The following is a 23,671-nucleotide window of genomic DNA, read 5'->3' on the forward strand; positions in this document are numbered from 1 at the left end:
GAAATCCCTCCAGTCTGGATTCCTGTCTGGAGCTACACTCTTTTACTACATCAATCTTTAAGGACATTCACCATGCCCGGCCCAGCTGCCTCCGCATTTCCCAGCTGCTCTTTTGGCAACCAGTGTTGGACAAACAAGCCCACCCCAGAATCCACTTTAGAAGAGGCTTGAGATCATGTGCCCCAGAGGCAGATGGGATTTGTGGGCTGGGTAAGCCCAGACTGCACTTCTACAGTCACAGGCTATCTATCAGCCAGAGGATGGATATCTAGACATGTATCAGAGGGGAGCACCAGAACTCAACCCACTCCTTGGCTTAGTCTCCCTGGAGAAAGTGTTAATGCAACTTCACTTCTTCCAGTCACATCTTGTGGTGCTCCTCTGTTTTGTGTCTGCTCTTTGCCAACTGAGAAGGCACCATGCTGACAAATGATCCACTATGACGCTGCCAGAGGGGAGCAAGAGGGACTGGGCAAAACCAACCTTCCCATTTCATTCTGGACAGCAGCACAACAGGAGACATATATGCCAAAACTGGGAAAAAAAAATGTTTTTCTATAAGGTTTACATTTGCACAGCTGAACTTTAAATGCAATATGAGCTGCAAATCCCCTCTTTTCCCTCTCTCTCTGCAAAATTTTTTCTTCTACTTTTCCTCCTAGATTTTTTCTATTTCTTCTCTATGTCTTCTTTAACATCCTAAAGCAAGTGGGTTTGGATTTAACACAAGGGTGTGGATGTAGCTACTGCCTTTGATCCCCTACCCACCCTTTCCTTTCCCCTCCCCAGAAATCAAAGCTGGAGAGTATCAAATGAAAAATTGCAAGGCACAGGCCCTGATCTGTCAGCATTTGGGTTCGGATCAAACTTGTCCAAAGCCATAGATGCAGCTGGAGATTGCTGGTGGTTTCAGCCACTTTTTCTCTTCTCCTCTGAGATCACTGGGTCAAAGCATTTTACAGGATACAGTTCAGGTGCGAAACATCTGTGAACAACAAAATACTAAAAAAAATATTAATCCAAATATCTTTTTTAAAAATAGAGGGGGAAAAACAACAGAGGGGACTATAAAAACTTTTGCTGAACTGTACTTTACTCCTTGTCTCCTATACTTTTGCTAAAATAGGGAGTTTTTGCCCAGCTCACCAAAATGGTAGACCATGAGAGTCTGCTGTTTTGGCTGAGTTATTATTTGTTAGTACAATAAAAGGCAATGTGAAACCAGAACTTGTTGGAGAACGGTTTTCATAACAGTGGCAGATAAAACTTGAAGGGCACCTGTGCCAATGCTTAAACAGACATGAGAAACCAGGTACAGGAGGAAGAATTTATTCTTGCCAGACTCAGTTCTGCAAGAAATCTGTTAGAATCACTGAATCACAGAATCACTAGGTTGGAAGAGACCTTCAAGATCTTTGAGTCCAACCCAAATGTGATGACCAATCCCTTGGTCACCACAAATTTTCCATAATTATTAAACACTTTCAAGTCAGAGAACCATTCCTGAAGTTCTCTGTCACCCCTGTCCCAGACTTTATGGAGTCCCCAAAGGGTGCATGTTTCTTGTATGCTCATGTAACCAGCCTGTGCCTGCATCTGTAACAGGGGTTCCTTATCTGCAGGGCTCTGAATGGAATCCTTTCTGCTTGGCAAAAAGAGGGGCAAGAGGACATGATCCCTTGAGGAGATCTCAGACCCTTGAAGCCTGAGAAGATTTGTAATCTGGGCTCCTAGGTGGAGTTGAATTTGGAAAAGGTCCCCTCACCAAGCCAGCAAGCCAGGCTCCACACTGTTCAAAGCCTGCACCAGGACACCGCTTCTCTCACTCCTGCTCTATTTCCATTCATTATTTCACGTGTGCAAATTAAACCACAAGAGGAGAGAGAAAGGTCCCTGCCAGTAAGGAAATTAATTAGGATTTGGGAGATAATGCTTCAAATCACAGCTTTCTTTGGTGATCTTCCTCACAGCCTCAGGCAGAACACTTTGGACTCCATCCAGCCTCTACACCACAGGGATTATGGCAAGCTCAGGTGGCTGCAAATGGTGTATGCATTGAACAGAGGGGTGTCAAGGGACCCCAAGACTGCCAGATAAAGTCACTGGACACAGACAAGTGTGGAGTTTCAGATAAATACCTATATGAGGTGGCCTAGACTCAGCCCCCTTCCCTCCATTATTGCTTATTGAACAGTCAGTACCCAAGATACACCACACTTGGAAGATCACACTTACACCCCAGATGCAGGTGTGAGTCTGAATTGTCAAGTCTCAATTGCTTTGCCTGCCCCAGGCTGTGCAGTCAGCACTTAATAAACAAACACAAACATGTGTGGGTGTGATTAAAGGAACTGCTGGCATGAATTTGGGAAGTGCAACTACATAACAACAAATACAAGGGAGGCTTGAAGATCATATGAAGAGGAGTTCTGGATAAATTTCACTTTCCCTTGTAGCTCTCAGGTGTCCCATACTAGCCACACTTGCTCCAAGAGTAAAGATAAATGTGCACACAATACTCACACTCACAGATAGCTACAGGCAAGTCTTTCTAGGAGAGCTTGTTTCAGAAAGACATACTCTGAATTTTTATGACTGTGGCCGTCATGATGACATTCTCATTTGCTGAAAAGAAGCTTTGAACTGTTGGAAAGAAAATTATGAGAAACCATTTGATTTTGCTCTATCTTGGATCTTATGCATTTTCAATGCCATTGGTTTTGAGCCCCTGCCAGTAGGGCAGAAAACAACACAGCTGCCATCTGCTTAGTGTTGTTTGTGCCTTATCTTATTCCCTAGGGGAGATCCACATAGAGAAGAAGTCTTTGTTTGGGGTCAGTCTGTTTTGCTCTGGGTTTGGTTTTTTGGGGGAGGTGGGAGAAGGGTTGTCCAACCCTTCACTCATCCTGGTTGTTTGGATAGCTCAGGTCACAAGTAGCCATCATGAAGAAAGGGTGGATAGACACAGCTCAAATTATTTAATCCAAGAGTGTTGCTAATTGCTAATGCAATCCACCCTTGGGGCTGTAGTGCCTTGTGTGGTGTCCTGGCTGTAAGTGGTTCCTTAAGATATTCACAAACCAAGTAACACCTAAATGTGGGGCACAAAACTGAAGCTGGGGAAGAGAAACAGTCCTAGCTGTGGCCTTTAACACTCCACAATAACAGCACTTGCTAATACCACAGTATCACTGAGAAATATAATTCTGAGTGGATGATACATTTTTGGCTTTTCCAAAATTATTTCCTGAGATTCTACTCCAAAAATCATTGTGGCTGGCTTAACTGTAAACATTGTTTCATGGAGACAGATGTGCCTACTTGGATTCTCCAAGAGTCTCATTTAACATCTTCGTTAATCTCTGGAAATGGAAATAATCAGGCGCTTAATGAAATTTACAAACAGCAATAATTTGGGAGGATTGGAAAACAACCCCTGCAGAAAAGTAGAAGAAAGGCAATTTGGGGAGCATAATTTGGGAGTAAATAGCATAAAGGAAGGTTGTAGTCTAATTTTGTTCATTGGTGTCATAACAAAAGAAAACTCCACAAAGAACTAATGGGAAAGTACATTATAGGAGGCAGATAAAGAAAAAAGAGCTGAAGATTTATGGCACAATTTTTGGGGGGCATAAACTGGCAACAAGACAGGTCAGTGGGAATTGTGTGAAGGGATCAAGTCTGTGAGCCACAAAATCTAGAAAGATCAAAACCCAAAACAATTAATTTAATTGTTGAAAAGACAATGACAAGATCATGAAATTCAAAGAAAACATCTTTAAATGATGAAAGGACTGTAACACATGCAGAAAGGATAAAGATCTGAAGATGAAAAAAAATAAAAGAAAAAAACTGAAAACCAGGCATTGAGTTAGCAGGGAGGATGGATAATCATCCAGACTTCAGAAAGTGGGAAGAGATTTGCTATGAATAATGTAAGAAAACATAAACAAAGGAGAAATTTGGAGCCAGTATTTTTACTGACAGTGAGACCAGTGGCACTAGTATAGGGGTGCTTTGGGAAACCTGGGATGTAGGGCTGTCAGACCCCATCCCGAGAAAAAGCATGGATAATATCTATGTGCCAAACAGTCTCCTAAAGGCAAGAAATCTGCCAGACATCCAGTGCTGGTTTTCCAATTTCTGTGACTTCTTATTTGATGACACATCCCCCATCTCAGTCTTTGAACAACTTGCAGCAGATATTTCCTTCTCATTGTATTCTAAAGAAGGACCATATCAAGACATTTTAGGGGCATAGTAGGGACAAGCTGGTAGTCACATTCATGTAATTAACCACTGACAGATCTAGTTTTTTGGTGACACCTTTGTCACTACACCTTGTATGATGAACCATGCATTGAACTGAAAGCTTTCATTAAAGTTTCAATTCACACATTTGTACAATTTATGGCTGGAGGAGACCATGCTAACAACCTGTCTGCTGTGCTGTACAACAGTGTTCATTTCTCCCATTTATTCAAGTCTGCATTTCCAGTTTGAGCCAACTCTTCTTTGTATGTATTAAATAATGACATGGTAGATGCAACATTGCTAAGTGCCTGAAAAGGATTTAAGGTAGATGGTGTTCAAAATTGCCAGAATTAAGGCATTTATACTTTCATGAACTCTTCTGTAAACACTGTGCTTGGTGCTATCTTTCTGTCAAGGGCATACAATAAACTCAGATTTGGCTTGAAAGCCATTAGATAAATAGCAAGTCATTTCCTCTTGAATGTCTCTAATTCTTGATTATGTGTGTGTGTCATTGAGAGTCTCTGAGCATGCATTTTATTTTGTTGGGGCTTTTTAAGCTCTAAACTTCCAGAGCTCTTCCCCCCTCCCCTTTTTCCTTTTGAATGGAGGCTCAACATTTCAGTTGCTTGTTTTATAAGGCAATGCATCATCTCTTCTCATTGCCATTAATTAGCCAGTGTAATATTTTCCACATGAAGTCACAGGACTTGAAATGAACATATTTCGGCATCAATTAGGTCTCTGCTCATGTGAGGGCCCAGCTGCACTTTAAATACTATTTATATAATGGTAATGAGCCAGTCATCACCATTGCTGGCTTCCAGCAGGTTTTGTACAGTGCCTACTTGAATATGATTAGAAGTGTGTGGATCCTTCCCCCAGCCTTTTTTTTTTTTCCTTCCCAGAAACTATGCTGAATAAAACTGACTGGTTTTTAAAGTCATAAAAAGGGCTGGCAACAGAAAATCGGATGTTATTCTTGGTGTCTTTTATATTTTCTTCTATTTTCCTTGGAAAATGCACCCATTAAAAGCAGGAGTTTCTCTTTTTAACATTCCTCAGTCTTCCCCCTCATCACCCTCTCGCCTTTTTTCAGGGTGTAGGGATGGTTGGTATTTGGCATCTTTCCTCTCATATACCTATTATTTTAGGGAAACGAACCTAAACACATCTAAGTAACCATGCTAGATGGTGTTATCAGAGGGATTCAAAGTTAAAAATTAGGTTAAAGGAGCTCTGGCAGCACTCAGTGAGGATTAGGTAAAATCCACAGAGATAAAACAAGATCTGACCCAGATCCCAATCCCTAGACTCAGACACAGACTGAGCATTCAGAAAAGTTTCTTTTGAAATAAAACTCTGTGTTGTGGTGTCCACAAAAATTCTTTCCTGCAGCAGCTGGAGTTAAGGATGATCATTTGTAGGTAATGCAGTCAGACTGAACCATGTGCTCCATGTGTGTGTCCTGCAGTCTCAAAAAAAGGAAAAAATCCTTTGCAGACATACTTCAACAGTCCTATCTCCTCTCTCACTTGTGTTCTAAGTAGATTCCCCCATAACATGTTACTCTCATCCCTCCCAAGAGTTCCCAAGGAGATACAGTGTTAGCAGCTGCTCCATCTGCTTTTTCATGGTGTAGGAGAATGACCTGACCTGCTTACCTGTGTCTTTGTATGGGTCAGCAACATATTAGGGGAAAAGCAAGTCACAAACTGTAGTTTTCTTTCCTGGCATAGTGAGGTTCCCAGTCTCAGCTGAGTAGAAAGAAGTCTCAGTTCAGTTTTCATGATGGCTTTGCCTTCAGCAGCCCTTTCCTGTGAAGTGGCAATGTCATAGTCCTGGTGAACCCCACTATGCAGGTGGGATGAACAATTAGACTGCATTAGCTCAAGAGTCCTGGGCAATTTTAAATCCAGGCAAGACGTAAATAGGTTCATCATCTCAGCCACTGCCTCTTCTGGCTGGGTCCTAGGAGTCCTACCATCCTGGCAATCTCTTGTATATCACTAGCTCTCACAAAATAAACCACAGAAACTACTTGCTCCTGTAGCAGACTATATCAAGTTATTTTCTTTATGAAAAGGACAACAGGGCCTTCATGAGAAAAAAGAGCCACTTCATCTTTTCTAATTAATGTAATCAGGAGTAAATGGTCTATCCAGAAGCTGCATATCAAATGGGTCACTTTTCCATCCTTTTGTGGGAGTGATGGAAAAGTGATTGCTGTGCTATGAAGTTTCTCCTGTGAATATTAGCAGGATCCTAGAAAGTCTCCCCTCAAATGCAAATTCTCCAGGCTAGCAAATAGGTGTCATCACTACAGATTTTCAGGGTATCCTTTTTCAGAAACACAGAAAATCTGTAGCCCAGGTCAGGTCTGGAAGTCACTCCCAGACTGGCTGGGCTCTGAAGCAGGAGAGGACAGGAACAATGCGGTTTTATTCTGCTCTGATCACAGCATTTCCAGAGGAAATCTGCAGTCCAGTCTCCCAGTCAGTATCTCCACTTGTGGAGATGCAGGCAGGCACTGAGGCCAAGAGGAAATAACATCTGAATGTGTCCTCCCAACATCTTGTTGGTTATTGCCTCCAAGTGTTTCATCTGCCTGTAGCGAAAACAAATAAACAAACAAAAATTGCTTCCTATATCCCAGCCATCAGCCATCCAAATCCAAGTAGAAGGGTAGGGTTTAGGACACTTAGGTCCTGGTTTCTGATTAATTTTTTTTCCCCTCTGATCTCACACACTGGTATTTTCATTTTCAGCCATCTTCCCTAATTTCAGCAAAGACTGCTTTTTAGCAAGTGAAATATTTAAAGCCTGAGATGTGGGAGGAACATGGACAATACAGAACAACAAGACAGCTGAAAACATAGGGGCTAGAGAGGGAAACCTCAGCTTGCAGTGCATCAGAAATATCTGCTAGTTTTGATTCCCACAGAGGAAAGTGAAGTCTGTGCTACTTTATCAGGTTACATTTCCCAAAATGTAATTTCAGCTTAATCTGTTCCCAAGGCTTTAATCACAAATTCTCAACAGCAAGAGTATCAAACTCTTCTTCCTCATTCTCCTTGTCTGTCAGCCAAACTCCCAGGAAAAAAACATACAGGCCAATGTGAGATACAGAAAAAGAACATCTCAAAGATGGAACAGGCCCAGTGCAAATTCTTAGAAAGCATAAGAGAGCTTAAAAAAAATAAAGTTGTTTTATCCAGCTCTAACTGAACAGATTTCTGGGCAGATGTTAGTGCTGGTGAAACCAATCCACGTCACTGACTGACACCACTGGTGACTGTCTCCATACCCCCCAAAAAGAAGAAAAACAGAGGGCAGCAACACAAAAGAGGCCAATCTGGCAATCATTTTGTGGCTCCGCTCAGAGGAAAGAACTCAAAAGGAAAGCCAACATTTTGGGATGGGTTTGACCAAGGTCCAAAACATCATGATGTGGACCATGCTCTACCAACAGCCCATCTGAATAAAGTGGGTTTTTTTACTGTCAGAATTCTCTCGCCTTTTCAGGGTCTGTCTTGGAGAAAGACCACAGCAGGGAAGGGTGGGGAGTTTAATTTTCTATGAACGACTCCTGGAAAGAAGATATTTACATTAGTCTGGCTGTGATTCTATTGCTCTTTCCTTTCCCCCCATTCCACAGTCTTTCCATCTGTAAACAATATTTTACATCTCTGTAAGTTACAAAGATTTGTGTGCAATGCTTAGGAGACCTTCAGTGCATAAAAAAAAGTTCTAAGCAGAAATTAAAAAAAGTTTTTATATATCCCTATGAAAACTAGGGGATCTCCATCCTGTGGTGGTGCAGGTCAATAGGGTATTTAGAATCAGCTGTAACAAAACATAGTGCCTTAACTTCTCAGCTGGAGGAAAAAACCCCAAACCAGCTAAATTGAGAACAGCTGTTTCATACACCCCACCTCCTTTGGAACATTTTCACATTGTGGTATGATCTATGTTGATCTCACAAAGAAGATGGTCATATTCCTGACAGCACAGTCTGATGTGGAATTTGTAGTGGGGAACACAGAAAGATGATGTAATTTTATTTCTCACCCCAAAAAAATCATGAAATGAGTAATAGTCAATATTAATGAATAGTATTAGGTCCCCAAAGCTACTCACTTCACAAGGTAAGACAGCTAAAAGAAGACAGTATGAAAGTATAAGGAATGTATGAGAGGAAACTCAGTGCCTCTTATGAAAATTTTGCTCTTATACTTGAATGAACAGAGGAGTTTATCTGAGTAGCTGTACTGTTTAAAAGCCTGGGAAGGAAACACCCTTCTCAAATTTACCCTGACATGGCCTCTAAGCACCGAACAAAATTAAGTGTCTCAAATGAAAAAACATATCTTCTATGAAAATACAATTTAGAGTTCTATTTGCCTACTATAGGACTGGTCTATCTGTAGTTTACTGTAGAGGATAATCAGATATTTATATGATTTAACTTTATTCTTTGCACAGTCAAAGCTGTATTTAACTTGGGCAGCACACTTAAGGATGAGTCCAACATTTTAGTTACCATGGGAATAACAAAATTCAGTTTTTAAAGTAGGGTGGAACCATTATATGCTGCAAGGATTCTTAACTTGTGACTCCAGAAAGACTTCAGTTATCTTTCTTCTCCATAAAGCTAAGTGGGAAAGAGATCACAGAACCACAGAATCATAGAATGGCTTGAAGTTGGAAGGGACCTTAATGTTCATCTAGTTCTAACCCCCCTGCCATGCACAGACCATGTCAGTCAGAGCTCCATCCAACCTGGCCTTAATTCTGGGGATGGGGCATCCACAGCTTTTTTGGGCAATATGTTCCTCACCATCCTCACAGTAAAGAATTTCTTCCTAATATCTAACTTAAACCTGCACCCTATCAGTCTAAAGCCATTCCCCCTGGTCCTATCACTACATGCTCTTGTAAAAGGTCCCTCTCCATCTTTCTTGTAGGCTCCCTTCAGGTTCTGGAAGGTCACAGTTAGGTGAGAAGAATACCTGAAAACAGGCTGGGTTGTGCTGAACTGTAGAGGTCTGCAGTAAAATGGGGGGCACGTGCATGTGTGCATATGTGCTTTTGTGTTCATACCTATAGAGGCAGTGAGTGAGAGAGTATATAAACAAATATTTTATATATTTAATGCTTCAAATGGGCCAGTTCCATCAAGCCAAAAATAATTATTAGCCAAGTCAGTAGAGGAGGGTAATTTAAAGCAGTGGCAAAAGTATGAATGGTAATCAGGAAACTCTAAAAGAAATCTTATTAAATTCCCCCAAACTGAAATAATGACACTCTAGATGCTGGTTATAGAACAGCACTGACTTAGCAGGGGTTTTGAAAATCTCACAGTCACTTGTAAACATAGGTACACACACACTCACACACTGGCATGTCCATACTTTATAAAGCAAAAAAAACTCCAGCAAGGTGAGTAGAAAGCTGCAAGGAAAATCACATGGCAATGAGCACTATGGACAACACAAACAGCTTGTTTTAAAACAAGGGGCACTAAAGGAAAATTAACTGTTACCGGATAGGCTGTGACAATTCAGTGTGGAAGAAAAGTGTTCAGAAAATCTGTCTCTCTCAAGTGCTTGACAAAAGGTAACATACACCCATAGGATCTGAAGACAGTAGTCTGGGCATGCTCTCTTTCAGTGGGATAATTCTCACCAAATTTCACATGTCCCAAAGTTAGGATTCTTTTTCAAACCAGATTTTGAGACTTTCTCTGAGACATTAAGGTACAGCTAAAATTATTTATCCCTTCCAAAGGTACATGAAATAAGCCCTTCTCAAAGGTATTTCCCAATCTTCATTTACCATAGGGTTTGTAGATGTAGTGTGGGATGCATTCCCAGTTATTAAAGTACCAAGGTATGTAACATAATCAACAACGATTTTTAGCCTTGAAGTTTTAAGTGAGTTTGGTGCTTCAGTGGGCTTTGAGGGGCTGCAGTTCATAATGCACAGTGGGAAGCAGAGCAAGATGGATTTCTTAATTTTGGAGATGGGAAGGCAAAGGGGAACATATTTCTGTCTTCAGCTGTCTAACGGAGTCTTACAGAGAAGATGGATCTAGAAAACTCTCAGAGATTCATAGGAAAAGGATGAAAAGCAATGGGCCCAGTTCACCTCTTGGGAAATTCGCCTTGCCAATCAAGGACAAAATTTGTACAATGACTGCATTAAAGCACTGGGAGCGCTTCCCAGAAAGGCTGTGGAATCTCTGCCCTCATAAAGACTCAAAATTGAACTGGACAAGGGCCTGAGCAGTTGGGCCTCCTTTGAGTTGTGGGTATTGGAGAAAATGACATCCAGGGGTTCCTTCCAAACAAAATTTCATGGTTCTGTGTTTTCCCATTATAGCTGTAAGTCTGACAGCTTGACATACATCCCAAGAGAAATCATGACATGACATGGGTTCAGCTAATAAACAATTACATTAGGAAATATAAATTAGTCAAATCAACAGGGTTTTATGGGAAACAGATCCTGTCAAACTGACTTGATATCTTCATTTGATAAAATTACCAGTTTGGTGTCTAAAGATAATCTTGCTGATGTAACAGGCTTCTGTAAGACATCTGACTTTGAACTGCAGGATGTTTTAATAAAGAATCTAAAAAGACACAGAATTCATTTGGCTTTCATTGAACAGCTCAGAAATGTCTGACTTGTGGGACTCAAATTAAGCTGTAAAAGAGAGAACTCTCATGAAGCAAAATCATTTATGGAAAGGCCCAGCTGGCATCCATTCCTGTCCTACTGCTCCTCTAGAAACCTAGGAGGAACTGTAATGCCAATAACTAGGGAATTTCCATAGTGTCTAAAGTCTCAATAAGAAAAGAAATGGGATGGGGAAACAAAAGATAGTAAATAGTGAAGGCTGCTCATTGGCACCCAATGCCTTGGGTCAGCCAGCGAGCTCAGTGCGAGAAACCACAATGCAACACAGGATAGATGCACCCAGCTGAAGTCATCCATCCAGGCAAAAGGGTAATGGAGTTTATAGGATAAAGAACTCCACCAATGCCAGCTCCAATTTAGATAATTATTTGAGGGCCTCTGCATCAAGAAGAGAAAATGTTATTTCTGGAAAAAGATACACTAAGAAGAAACAGAAGAGGCAATATGCAACTGCCTTTGTCATTGGTGTGACCACTGCTGGAGGACAGCATTCAGATCTAGCATCAAGGATTCAGGCAGCACACAGACAATTTGCAGAGGATTAATGGTAGATCTGCTTGATTAGTTACATTGGAAAACATTCCTCAGAAGGAAATAATTAAGATTAACACATCAAGAGACTCCAGAATCCCACTGAAGGGATGGCACGATCCTTCAGAAACATCCTCATCTGTTCCCTGCTCACTGTGGAATCAACAACAGTCATGTCACTTCTGACAGATGCTGCATAATCTGCTTTTAAAAACTTTGCATCGATCATGTTACAATATTTATACATAAAAGGCAACTGCAGTGAAGAAAGAAATAATCTGTGCTATTTATTTGCTGAGGCAAAACAAGAAATCATGGTTTAAAGACATTTATTCAGCCGTTCCTCAGACTTTTCATACCTAGGGTGAAAATTCCCAAAATTTTCTCCTTTTTTTTCCTATAACTCTGGTTTTAGAAGACTCTGACAACTCTCAGCACTGATCTCTGGACTGTCTAAACATTATTCACTTCTTAAAAGTGTGATGCCTAAGAGAGGAGACAAACACCTCTTGTGGCTTTACCAATTAAGTAGAACAGAACTTTTATTCCACACATTTGTAGGTAATAATTCTCTGTATAAAGCCTAATATAGTGCTCACATTTTTCTTCATGGTTTCTCATTGACTTATGATGACTAAAAACTGTGGTGTCATGTCCATCGGTGGGAAAAACCTCATCAAGAATGGACTCTTTCTTTCTTCTTTCTTTCGTTCGGTCTTCGTAGGTCGTGAGTTATGTCTTGATGCTGGAGGTAGGTGCGGCGGGAGGGCGTGAGGGCAGGGGGGAGGTAGGTCGGGCGGGAGGCGGGAGGTGGGGCGGGCTGAGTGCGTGCGTGAGGGCGGCGAGGGATGGCTGGAGGGCGTGCGTTCGTCGGGAGGGCGTGGAGTGCTGGCAGTGTGGGCGGTCTGGATGTAGTGAGGTCGGCCGGAGTGTCAGGAAGGCAGTCCTGCCGCCGTCCTTCCTTCCATCTGCCTGCCTTCAGCCTTCCTGCCTGCACTTCCTTCCTTCCTTCCTTCCTTCCTTCCTTCATTCCTTCCTTCCTTCCTTCCTCCTTCCTTCCTTCCTTCCTTCATTCCTTCCTTCCTTCCTTCCTTCCTCCCTCTCCTTCTTCTTTCTTTCTTTCTTCTCTCTTTCTTTCTTTCTCTTTTCTTCCTCAGTGACATTGTTTAGTACAAATAAGGATTAACTCAGAGAACTCAATGATATATATTAAATAACATGTAGATAATAACACGAGAGTACAAGAAGTGCAACCACTTAACAGTCATGGCCACAGTAACACCCATTTGCTTAACCATTGACAACACTTAAACCTCGGGGCTAGTGTATCTCTAAGCCATGAACAGGAGGAGCAGTACATAATAATCATGACCTGATTATTGTTCACATTGCTCTGAGCAGCCAGATAGAGAACCAAAGGCCACACAGTCAGCCCTTCACTGAGCTGCTCTCCTTTAATGCACTTTTTTGTGAGGAAATCCTTTTCTCTATGCTTCCTGGGCTCTCTTGGCCATAGGTATGTTACGAATCAGAATGGAAAATTCATATGATGAGAAGATATATAGGCCTTTCTGCTTCCAACAGTCCACCCCAAAATACAACTCAGGGACAGGAAAGGGATGATATCATGCAAATGAAAGGCTGATACTTCTAAGGACATGGGAAAAAAAAAAAAAAGTTATTATTTTATCTGATCCAAATGTATGGTGCATGCTCAGAATCTAGAAAGCAAATAAAAAGAAGGAAAAAGCCAAAACATTTCTAGCTATATACATTTCTTTTTCTTTATTTCCCCTCCTTTGTCTTAATCCTGTCAGGAAATTGAGACAAGCTGAAACCATTCTCTCGTCTCCTGCTTCTACAACACTTTAATCTGCCTGATAGAGTCTGTTTCAGAGTTGATTAACCTATGAGCTAAGGGGCTCAGTCACCCCTATTTCTCTAAGTTCTTGTAACCTTACTGTTTGATGTGCACATGTGCCCCTCCACACAGAGGCACTCACAGACCTGCTTCCTTTGGCAGAATCTGCTTCCTTGCACATCTCTCTGGGGGGAGAATTAATACCACACCTCTGACACACACCTCGGTTCTCCCCAGAAGCACCAGCCTGGAAACCATGTGGCATAAGAAAGCAAAGGTTATTCTGGATAAGGTTATTCTTTCAGAGTGGAGGAAATGTGGTCAAGGTGATTCAGTGAGGAGTAAGCCATGATGAGCATCTGACTGTCTGTGTGACTGATCCTGAAGAGACCTGTGGACATCAGGAAGGTTGCTCAACAATTCCCACTGTGGAAATCTCCTTGCAACTTTGCCAGATTTTCATCATTGATGTTGCAATTGCCAATGGATGTTTTGTCTCAAGCTTATTACCTGTATAAGTCTGCATCAGGGTGTACCTATGTGACTGTGTGTATATGTGTATGTATGTAAATGCAGACACATGCATATATTTGTGTGTGTGTTGGCCAAAATTTTTCACTTACCCTGCAAGACTTGGTGGGCTAAATGCTTTGATTCACAGCATTGATTTGTAATGTGTCTTTTTTTCTTAGTTACATGACTTAGTCTAAGCTATTCCAAGGGTCTCCCTTAAAAGGATTAAAGGCACTACTGACAATAACTAATGATGGGAAGGTGCTGATAAGTAACACTCTGTCTCTGACAACTTTAGTGTCAAACACAAAATGGCAATTGTTCTTTTGAAAGACCTCATTTTCTGTGCTACCCATCAGGCTTTTGATGTGTAGAACTACAGATGACTGTTGTGTCAGCCAAGACCCGTGTCATTTTTTATACCTGTGAACATCCACTCAAATTTGCCACATTATTTTAACAAGACCCCTGGAGATTATCAGCGGTCTGTCAAGATTTGTTGGATTTTATGATCCAAGATCTCTAAAGAGATCTCTAAAGTACTTACTCCCTGAGCTCTGGTCTCTCACCATCTAGAATGACTGTGCTTTTCACATGCCATCCCCATAAATCAGTGGTATGTTTCACCTCCCTTCCACACTCTCCCCATCCATAGCTGAACTGCACATGTGCTGTGCTCATGGGGAGCACAGACCAAGAAAGACATTCCTGGAAAATGACCACTCAAACACATCTGTTCAGGGAAAGACCATGAAGCAAGTAAGAGAGGGTTTGGATGGCATGCAGTCAGTGTGGCATGCAGTATTAATGACTAATAAAGTAAAAAAAAGAAAAAGAAAACTCTATACTGAGCTGTTCTTTGCATAGAAGCATGGTGTGCCAGAAGGCAAGCATTGTACTATAAAAGACTGTGTCTGTAAGGCAAGACTGTAAAACAAGGACTAAAGATGGCCATTCCCTCCTGTCAAGTGAAGAAGTTTAAACACTCCTCACTATAGCTGGTATGACAAGAATGAGGGGTGTCATTTGTCTAAATACAAAGCCTAAAAGACAATTCTCCCTGGTTCTAGTATCTGCTTACCTCAAGCAGTAAAATCTTAGCTCTTCTAGGCTTACTAGTGGATGAATGAGGCAGTTATTAATAACTTGGATAACTCTTTCAAAACACTGATTTATATTTATAAAATCCAGATTCACTACTGGAACTCTGCATTGGATTATTTCCCTTGTCCTAAAACCTCCCTCAGGGGTGCATGTTTTGAGCCCTCTGAAGTTTTAGTGGTGAGAGAGGAACTTTGCCACCCACCATCTGCTGCATTTAGGAAAGGTGCAATATTCCAGTTGAAATGATCCAGCTGGACTTAGCTCCCCTCCCAAAGTCACAAGTATCATCTAAGCTAGAATTTAAGACCTGGATTTCATCTGGCTCAGGTTTGGAGACTTTGTTCAAATCTGAGCAGCTACAGAGCAGAGAGAGGGGAATGTCCACCAAAATCAGCATGGAGGAGAAGGAGCTTATTCAAGGGAAGCACAGAAATGCGTGGGACAAAAAGCAGACCAGAACAGCTAATTTGACCAAACCAACTTCTGACAAGTTCAGATTTTTACATATTTCCTGAAAATGAGACCAATAGGCATCTGAAAGCCATTAGGATAGAAGAACTGTATTTGTGAATCTGCTTTTGTAAGATTTCTTCACACTACAGCTCCCAGTGCTAAAACTCTGATAACTGTCTCCAAACAGACATTGCTTTCTCTAAGGCTAATTCTCTGAATTGCTCTGTGTCCCACCACCTCCAGAGAGAAGGCAAGGATTCTTCACACACCAGCCCAGAAGCTGGATGGTGTTTTTGGTGTCAATAGCCCTACCACTGGGTTTGTTATGCCCTAGCTCAGACTGGCTGCTTCTGGTGATTCGTCATTGAGTGACACAGATTTTTGTGACTGACTCTATGCTACCACTTTAATTTCAGCAGACAGCATCTCAGTTGCTGGAAATCACAAATATTAGTTTTACAAACCTCTCCGCCTGCAGACCAGACCAGAGATACCGACCATTGCTTAAACAATGCACAAAGGATTCAAGTTCCTTGCTAAACAATCCACAACCTTCCCCCCTCAGAAAAGTCATACCTTTTCCATATGTGTGTTACGTGTTTCATATAATTTATTGCACACATGGTAAAAATATATCTGACAATATATAAAATGCAATTTTTAAAAGAAGAAGAAAAAAATAGAATTGGGCTATTGTTCTGCTGCTTAAAATATGGGACACCACATGATATACATTAAAATTATAAGAGTATGTTGAAAATATTTTATGTCATTCCATGTAATATATTTGAAATATCATGACAGCTGCTATAGGCTGTAATACGTTCCATATTGTCTGTTATATTCTAAATGTCTGTGTAATACATTTCATGTAATACATGGCACTTGTAAAAAAATGAAAAACTTAAAAAAAATAAAAAATGAATCAAACTTTTCCCTTTGTTTCATCAGAGTGCATGTAATATATGAATGTACATGTATATTCATGAAAAAAATAAAGGAAACAACTTGTTTATTCCTAACACCTTTTATGTTCCTATTAATTGACATATGGGTAAACAAGCTCTTATTTATAGTAAACAAGGATTTCATAGCAACCATAAATTTACTCCAGTACACAAATTCTTCAATTACGGGTTTGAAATTATCAAATGCAGAGTATACACAATACTCAGTGATTTACATAAACCAATGAAAACAGAGTATAGAATAAAACTAGACAATCAGTCACACTTGCAGAAGCCACTTTACAAATATTTCATTGAAGCCATAAAGCTGTTTGATGAAAATCATCCTTCACACAGATGCCACAAAAGAGCGTCGCCCACCCAAAAGTCCAACGCATTGTTACCAATTGCCTGACATATTGTTGTGCTGAAGGACTTAGAATATTATGTTCCATTCCAGTGCAAAAATAGAAAACCATAGAGACGGAAAAGATTTATTAACTTCCCTTTCTTCTCCTTCCTAGCAGTCTGATCAGGATGACTTCCCATTGTATGTGACACTGAAAAAATTCCCTGTGTTCCCATTCTTGCGATGCTTTACAACGGAGGGGGAAGAGGAAGACCAGCTTCAGACACAGAGAAGGTGGCATCACAGGAAGGCAGCCACATGTTCTCTATATACACTGGTGACAGGAGAATTCAGGAGCTCTCCTTCCTACAGAGCTAGACTTTAGGAAACTTTGAAGGAGCAACCCATCAGAGGCAGTGATACGAGGCAATGGGCTGTGGTATCACTGAAGCCACTTTTCCCTCTGGCCTGTTCAGTGATTACATGATTGTATAAATGCAATGACTTTATGTCAAGAGAATACCTTGGGCAGCTTGATATGCAGAAAGCCATTTCTATAGCCGTGGTTTTTGGACAGGCATGCTACAAACTCTTTTGAATCTCTACGTGATTCAGAAAGGCTGCTGGATATGAAAGGAAATAACTGCTCCAACCCAGAGGATAACTTTAAGGCTTATGCATTTGGCCAAAATTTAGGTAATCTTCACCCACTCCACCAGTTTGCTCCCTGTTTGCTTGCTCCCTTGGTCTTTAAATCGCAGTTTCACTGTTGACCTACCCCCAAACTTTCCCTTGTTACATCATCAGCACAGGGATTTTTCATTGCCATGCTAACATGCTGTAGCAGCCAGCAGGGCTGTGGGTCTCACAGGCTGTTCTCACACCCCATTGCAATACAGTTCTCCATTTGACTACTCCTCTAGCCCAGCATTTTCGCAGTCCCCAGACCTACATGGGTTTTTTCCAAGAATTCAGGTTACAAATCTGCTGCTCATGTGTCCACACATAGTAGGTAAACCCACCCGTATCCTCCTGAGAAAATAGCCTTGTGGATCTGGAAATGGACTGCTGTGAAACTGTGCACCTACATCTCTGCAACCAGAGTTTGAAAAAAATGTATCAAAATGTCTTTGTGCCTCAGTTTCCCTAAACATGGCAGAAAATAAGAACACTTATAATTCAGGTGGCAAGTGAAATCATAGAATAATTTCTTTTGTAATGGTCTAAGACAGAACCATGACCAGCTCAACATTTATATGGAAAGTACTCTAAATGTCTGAACAGAGCCAATATTCCAATTCTTTTTGCAATGCAGTCAAAATCCAGTTGAATTCTGTCCAGATTTAGCACACTTTTATGTGTTTATAGCTCATAAAAAGTAACAGGGTTTATGCACACATTTAAGTGCTTTGTAAGATAGAGATGGGTTATGTACATGTGGTGATACTTCCGTGATAGACCTTCCCTCTGTGTGCTATGATAGAATGGTCAGGGTTAAGCAACTTTGAACCAGTTCATATTTTAGGGGCTGGGATATACTTATCTTCCCAGTGAGTCATTATTTCCTTGCTGCTAGCTATTAATAACCCTTAGAGGAACTTTTCAAACTGATAACCATTTCCTATAATTTTTGGCATTTTGAACATGTTTTTATTTTATTTTCCCATTTCTCCCAGTCTCCCAAAGGCAGCCAGATTCCCAGAACCCTTGTGGAGTAAAGAGATCACTTCCTGCCCTTCCCATCCTCTTGCTTCCTCCACCCTTTCTAGGCCAATAAAAGGACTTTAAGTTATTTAGATCATCTTTTTTGGTTCTGTTCTGATTTGTTATTTTTAATGTGGTTTGTTACCAAGTACTTTTTCATTTTCTGGCCCAGACCTTCATCTCCTCAATAGTCTAGATGTAACATGAACCAGTGAACTTTAAACACTTGGGGCCAGTAAGAGATCTTAAAGCAAGGTATATTTAATGAAGCGATAAATATTTAATTATATTTAACCTCCCACCTGCTAAGGGTTAAAGTTCAAACAGTGGCTGATCAGAAAGTTTCCCCTCTACCTTACAAAACTGATGTTTTTATTAAGTCTTGTGATGTCCTCGCTTCTTTAGTTCAGAAAGGGAATATAGGCAGTAACTGGAAGGGCCAGTCCATGAATGGGGCAGAATTGAGAGTGATTTCATTTTGCAGTTCCACTTCTAAATTAAGCATGAAAGATGGGGGCTAGGGTAATCCTCTATACACTTTGTTCCTGCTCAGGCTCAGCTTGCTTCCTGGAGTTAAGTCTTTTTCACAAAAGGGAATTTCAGCATGTGGACATGTGTAGGGTAAGATAAAATCTCTGCTATTTTGCAGAGTCTTGAGGAAAGCGGCGATGTCTCATTTGTCTAGAGCAAAAGTGGGAAACGTGTTAGCACAGATGCCCCCAGAAAGATGCAAAGAGGGGAGAAGAAGCTCTAGAGGGATTATCAGGGTTGTGCTTTAAACACATTCCACCTCACAGATGTACAAGAGAGAGAATGGGGGAAAAGACCAGGGAAGTTAAAGATAAAATAACTTCCAGATGCAGCTTTTGCCCTGATGCAGCCAGATCCCTGCTGCCTCTCCAACACAACATTTCAGCCTCTCAGAGCTCATTAGGATCTAAAAGAGGGTCATAGACAATAACTGTATGCCTTAAATCTTGTCCATCTTACAGGCATCTTGTCTCAGGCAATCAAAGGCAGCCTATGCTGGCACAGCCCAGTAATTAGCCGGCTGTGCTTCCAGCTGGTTTGCAGGCACATGGCAGGTTAAACAATAAATAAATCAGATTAGGCTGAAATCTGTTAAGCAAGAGTGGTCCTGGCATTCAAAGCCATTTCTTCAAAGCATTGCAGATCAGTGCTCGGGTTTTATATTCCAAAGCCTGTTATCATGGGTGTGGCTACATGGTGCTTTGCAGACAGACACAAGTTCGTTTTGGCTGAACTTTGAGTAGGAGCTATGGATTGTCTTTAGACCAGATGCAATAAAACCTCCTGATAGGACAGGTATAGAACTCTGGTTGGCTTGTGGCCGATCCAAAGCCTGAATAGAGAAATCTTCTATCTTCTGTGGAAGGATTTTTCCCCTGCATATCCTGGGGTAATGCTCGTGCTCATTTGCAAACCTCACAGCTAGCATCCTAATGAACATTACCAGTTCTGACTGCACCATGGACTTTCCTGTGTGCTGCAAAACTGTTTCATGAGGAGCTCAAGTTCTGTGCATAAAAAAGTAAAGGCTATTTCTTTGTTAAAGTCTAAGACTCGTTGCAATTTATGAGAAGATAAAACATGGGGTTTTTTTTAGTTTTATAAATAAGGGTTACCTATTGCTCTGGGATATAGGGATTTAAAAGCAAGTGGACAGGAATATTTGACTGCATACCAATGGAGCTGACTCTACTCTCAGATCTCCCATATGGCCCTACTACTCATGGAGAAAATGCTTCTTTAGAAGAGCCCCAAATCACCTCCAAGAGTTCCTCCAGAGATCTCTGCCTGTGGTCCCTTTTTGTCTGCATCTTCACCCCAGGAGTCTGAGGTGTCCCAGATGGGCATATCAGTGAGCAACAAACGACAGGACAAACTCTGTCAAATCCCTGGGGCTTCTGGAGAATGACTGTGTACAAAGAAGCTCTTGGGGAAACCCAGGGGTCACATTAAGTGGAAAGGGAGCACTTTACCTCTGGAAACACTTTAAAAAGTCTAAGTTACAGAAGATGTCTTTTTACTCTGCTTCTATATAGTTTCGACTGTGGTAACATCTGCCAGTCCCAGTTTTTGACTTCTTGTGCTCAAAAAAAAGCTGAGGAAGCTGCTCCCTGGTCACAGAACATACAATGCCCTACCATCACAGAAAAAGGGACAAGCTGTTCTGAAGTGACAGGGACTCTTTCCTGATACAATCTGTGAAGAATTGTTTCTGTAGCAGTCAATATTCTATTGGTCTTATCTCATATCTGTCATTTTCCTCATGTTCTTTTCCACCCAGCCTCTAGTGAAATTCTCACCAAAAATGACTAATTCTCAGAAAGACTAAATGACAGTGCCATAAAACAAATATTTTCAATGCCCAGGTTGCAGGCAGCTTCTAAACAATTCAGTTTCTTTTCCCATACCTCTAGGCTGTTTCTTTGCTTTGGGGCAAGAAGTCAAGGATCTGCCCAAATTAAAATATGCAGGTTTTTTCTCCAGAGTAAATACATAGATCACAGCTAGCAGGTTGCTTATACAAGCACTTTTGAACCTTTTCAGGCTGTGTTTTGCCTCCTGGAGTGGAGGGATCTTCTTTCCCTCTTCACAGTACCTCACTGGCCAGGCACATTGCTTTAGTTAGGAGTTGTTCTACCCAGTGGAATAAATATCCCTTTCCAAATTATTTTCAGATGGAAATAATGGGTTCTCTTTCATTCTCCCATCTTCCTCCCTCCCCCATCCCCCTGTGGAACATTCACCATGGGCTATATCTAGAGATGGTGAAAATTTGTCATGTTTTTATCTTGTTGGAAATCTGTCAGAAATCCCAGCTCCAAGACTTTTTTTCCCCATAAAGCCTCTGCAGTTTTGCCCCTCTTCCCCAGTGAGTGCAGGAAAGCTTGGCTGTCAGCAGGGACATGCTCAAAGGCACAAGGCCATCCTGAAGCCGTGGGTACTTGGCAGCTGGAGGGCTGGTGCCTTGCTTGGATTGCTGCTCTGATAACTGGTGACAGCTTGGGATCCCACCCTTCCTTCCTATCACTGACTGGTTCTGCACTTATCTGACTGCATTCAGGACAGCTCCTTCAGCTCTCTTTATCAATGACAGATCTAAAAGTGGTTGATGGAGACATTTCATGGGTTTGGCAGTTACAGCTGTGCTACATATCCTCTCACTCAGCTGACCCTAAGAAATAAAAATATTCAAAAAACTGGTGAAGCACACACTTACAAATCCCTTAACTAGCTGATGCTGACATTGTGAATATTAAGAGGAAGTGGTTAAATAAGGTTGATTTTCATCTGAAGCAGAGACAATGCCCAAATTTTCAATTTACCCTTTCTCTTAGACATTAAGTTAATTTCCCAGAAGTATATGAAAATATGTATTCATCCATCTAACCTTTAGGTGAATGTTTTGTTTACCTTTAGGTGCTATTTTCAATCTGTGACATAATCCTATATTGCTCTGTTTTAATTTTGTTTTCCCAAGTCCTTCAAGAAAATAAACTATGGGTTGTATTTGGCTGGAGGCTCTACTTGCAAGAAGCCAGATTTGCTGTCCAAACAACTGGGCCAAAGATTAAGGACAGATACCTTAGCAATGTCACATCAGATCGGTTGTTTCTCGTTTCTCACTTCACCCTCTTCTCTCACCTCTCAAACCAAGATGAAAATCAGCTCCTAATCCTGATTTGAGGTAGGTAAAAATGGGATGGAGTCCTTTCTCAACACCCAACTGCTTCTGTGCATATACCAGCAGGAATGGTGTAGGATATATTTCCCTTGCCTGCTCTGGCTCTCATCTCTGCCATTTTTTCCAGCTGTTTCTCTAGTGACAGCTTTTGGAAGGACTCAAGCAGGGTGGTAGGAAACTCTTTAGTAGAAAGAGCACTTCACTATGGCATTCTTATTGTGTCATATAAATGTTATCCCATGGATATCCCCCAGGTTTATTGCCAGGAGTTACAGACCACTAGGGCTTCCTTCCTCACTCAGCTGTGTGTCAGCTTTTGATTTGGCCAAGATTCTGCATTCACAAGAGAGAGAGTTCCCATTAAGCCTGAATGAAATGGGAATGAGGAGACAGTTTTGAGTTACATTCCTCGCTCAGATAATTTCAGGATGAAAGGTCAAGTTGTTTTGGGAAGGTGGCTCAAAATACTTGCATTTTGGGTTTTCTCCTCCACATCATGAAGTAAACCTCCACATCTCAGTACAGCATGTGTAGTGAGAAATTTTAGGGAGTTTTGTGTCAGAATTCATTAATCAGAAATTATTAAAATCCCTAGTCATTTTTGACACCCATGGCCAGAGCACACTTCTAGGATGCAGAAGCAGTGACTGTCTCTGCATGAGCTTCATGTTCTTTTGGCAACTTGGAATATTGCTACAGCTGCTAGAAATAAATGAATCCTTCCTTTTGTTTTCTTTTTTTTTCCTTTAATTTTTTCCTCTTTACCTTTTAAAAAAGAAATAATATTTGGAGATTTTGCCAATGTCGAAACACTTCTTTCCAGTGGCTCATTGCATTTTCTCAGCCTGCAATTGAAGAGTACACCATTGTTTAGATCTTGTTAGTGGTGGAAATAAATAAATAATCATCACCACAACAAGCATGTATCTCCCCATGTATGCTGCTCCACTCACTCATCGCTGAGAACAAAACCTTAGTTGTTCTGTGTCATCTGACTGATCCTCTTCTTTTGCCTCCCTCTCTCTTGAATGCATGTGCAACGTGGCTTTATTTGCAATTCTGTCAGCCTAAGCAAGATTAATGTTTGCATGGGGGTGCAAAGCTGGCTCAGAACAATATCTGCTTTGAGAGCCTCACTCTAGAGATGGGTGCAGGAGCCACTTGGTATATTATTCCTTATTTATTTATTTAATTATTTATTTATTTACATTTGAATGTCTTAGTTCTTCTGCAGCAAGCGTTGGCTGCAGGCCCACAGCCAGATGGAACTGAGCTGCTTTCTAAGAAAAACATGAGGAGGGAATTGCATTTTGATGTTGTAATTTCTTCATAGGGGTATTTATTTCCAGTGGGGTTTTTTTTTCCCCTCTCACTCCTCCCCCACCTCTGGAATTTGATGTACAAAAGTCAAGGAAGTATCAAACTGCTGCTGTTGTTGCTGCTTGTGTTTGCATCTGGTTGTAATACTGAAAGTTTTGGGGCAGGCAGCTCCAAAAAGGAAAACCCACAGATTGGACAGTGAAAGCAGTGAGAGATTG

This window comes from Serinus canaria, chromosome 7 (assembly GCF_022539315.1).
Source record: "Serinus canaria isolate serCan28SL12 chromosome 7, serCan2020, whole genome shotgun sequence".
In the NCBI taxonomy this organism is placed as follows: Eukaryota; Metazoa; Chordata; class Aves; order Passeriformes; family Fringillidae; genus Serinus; species Serinus canaria.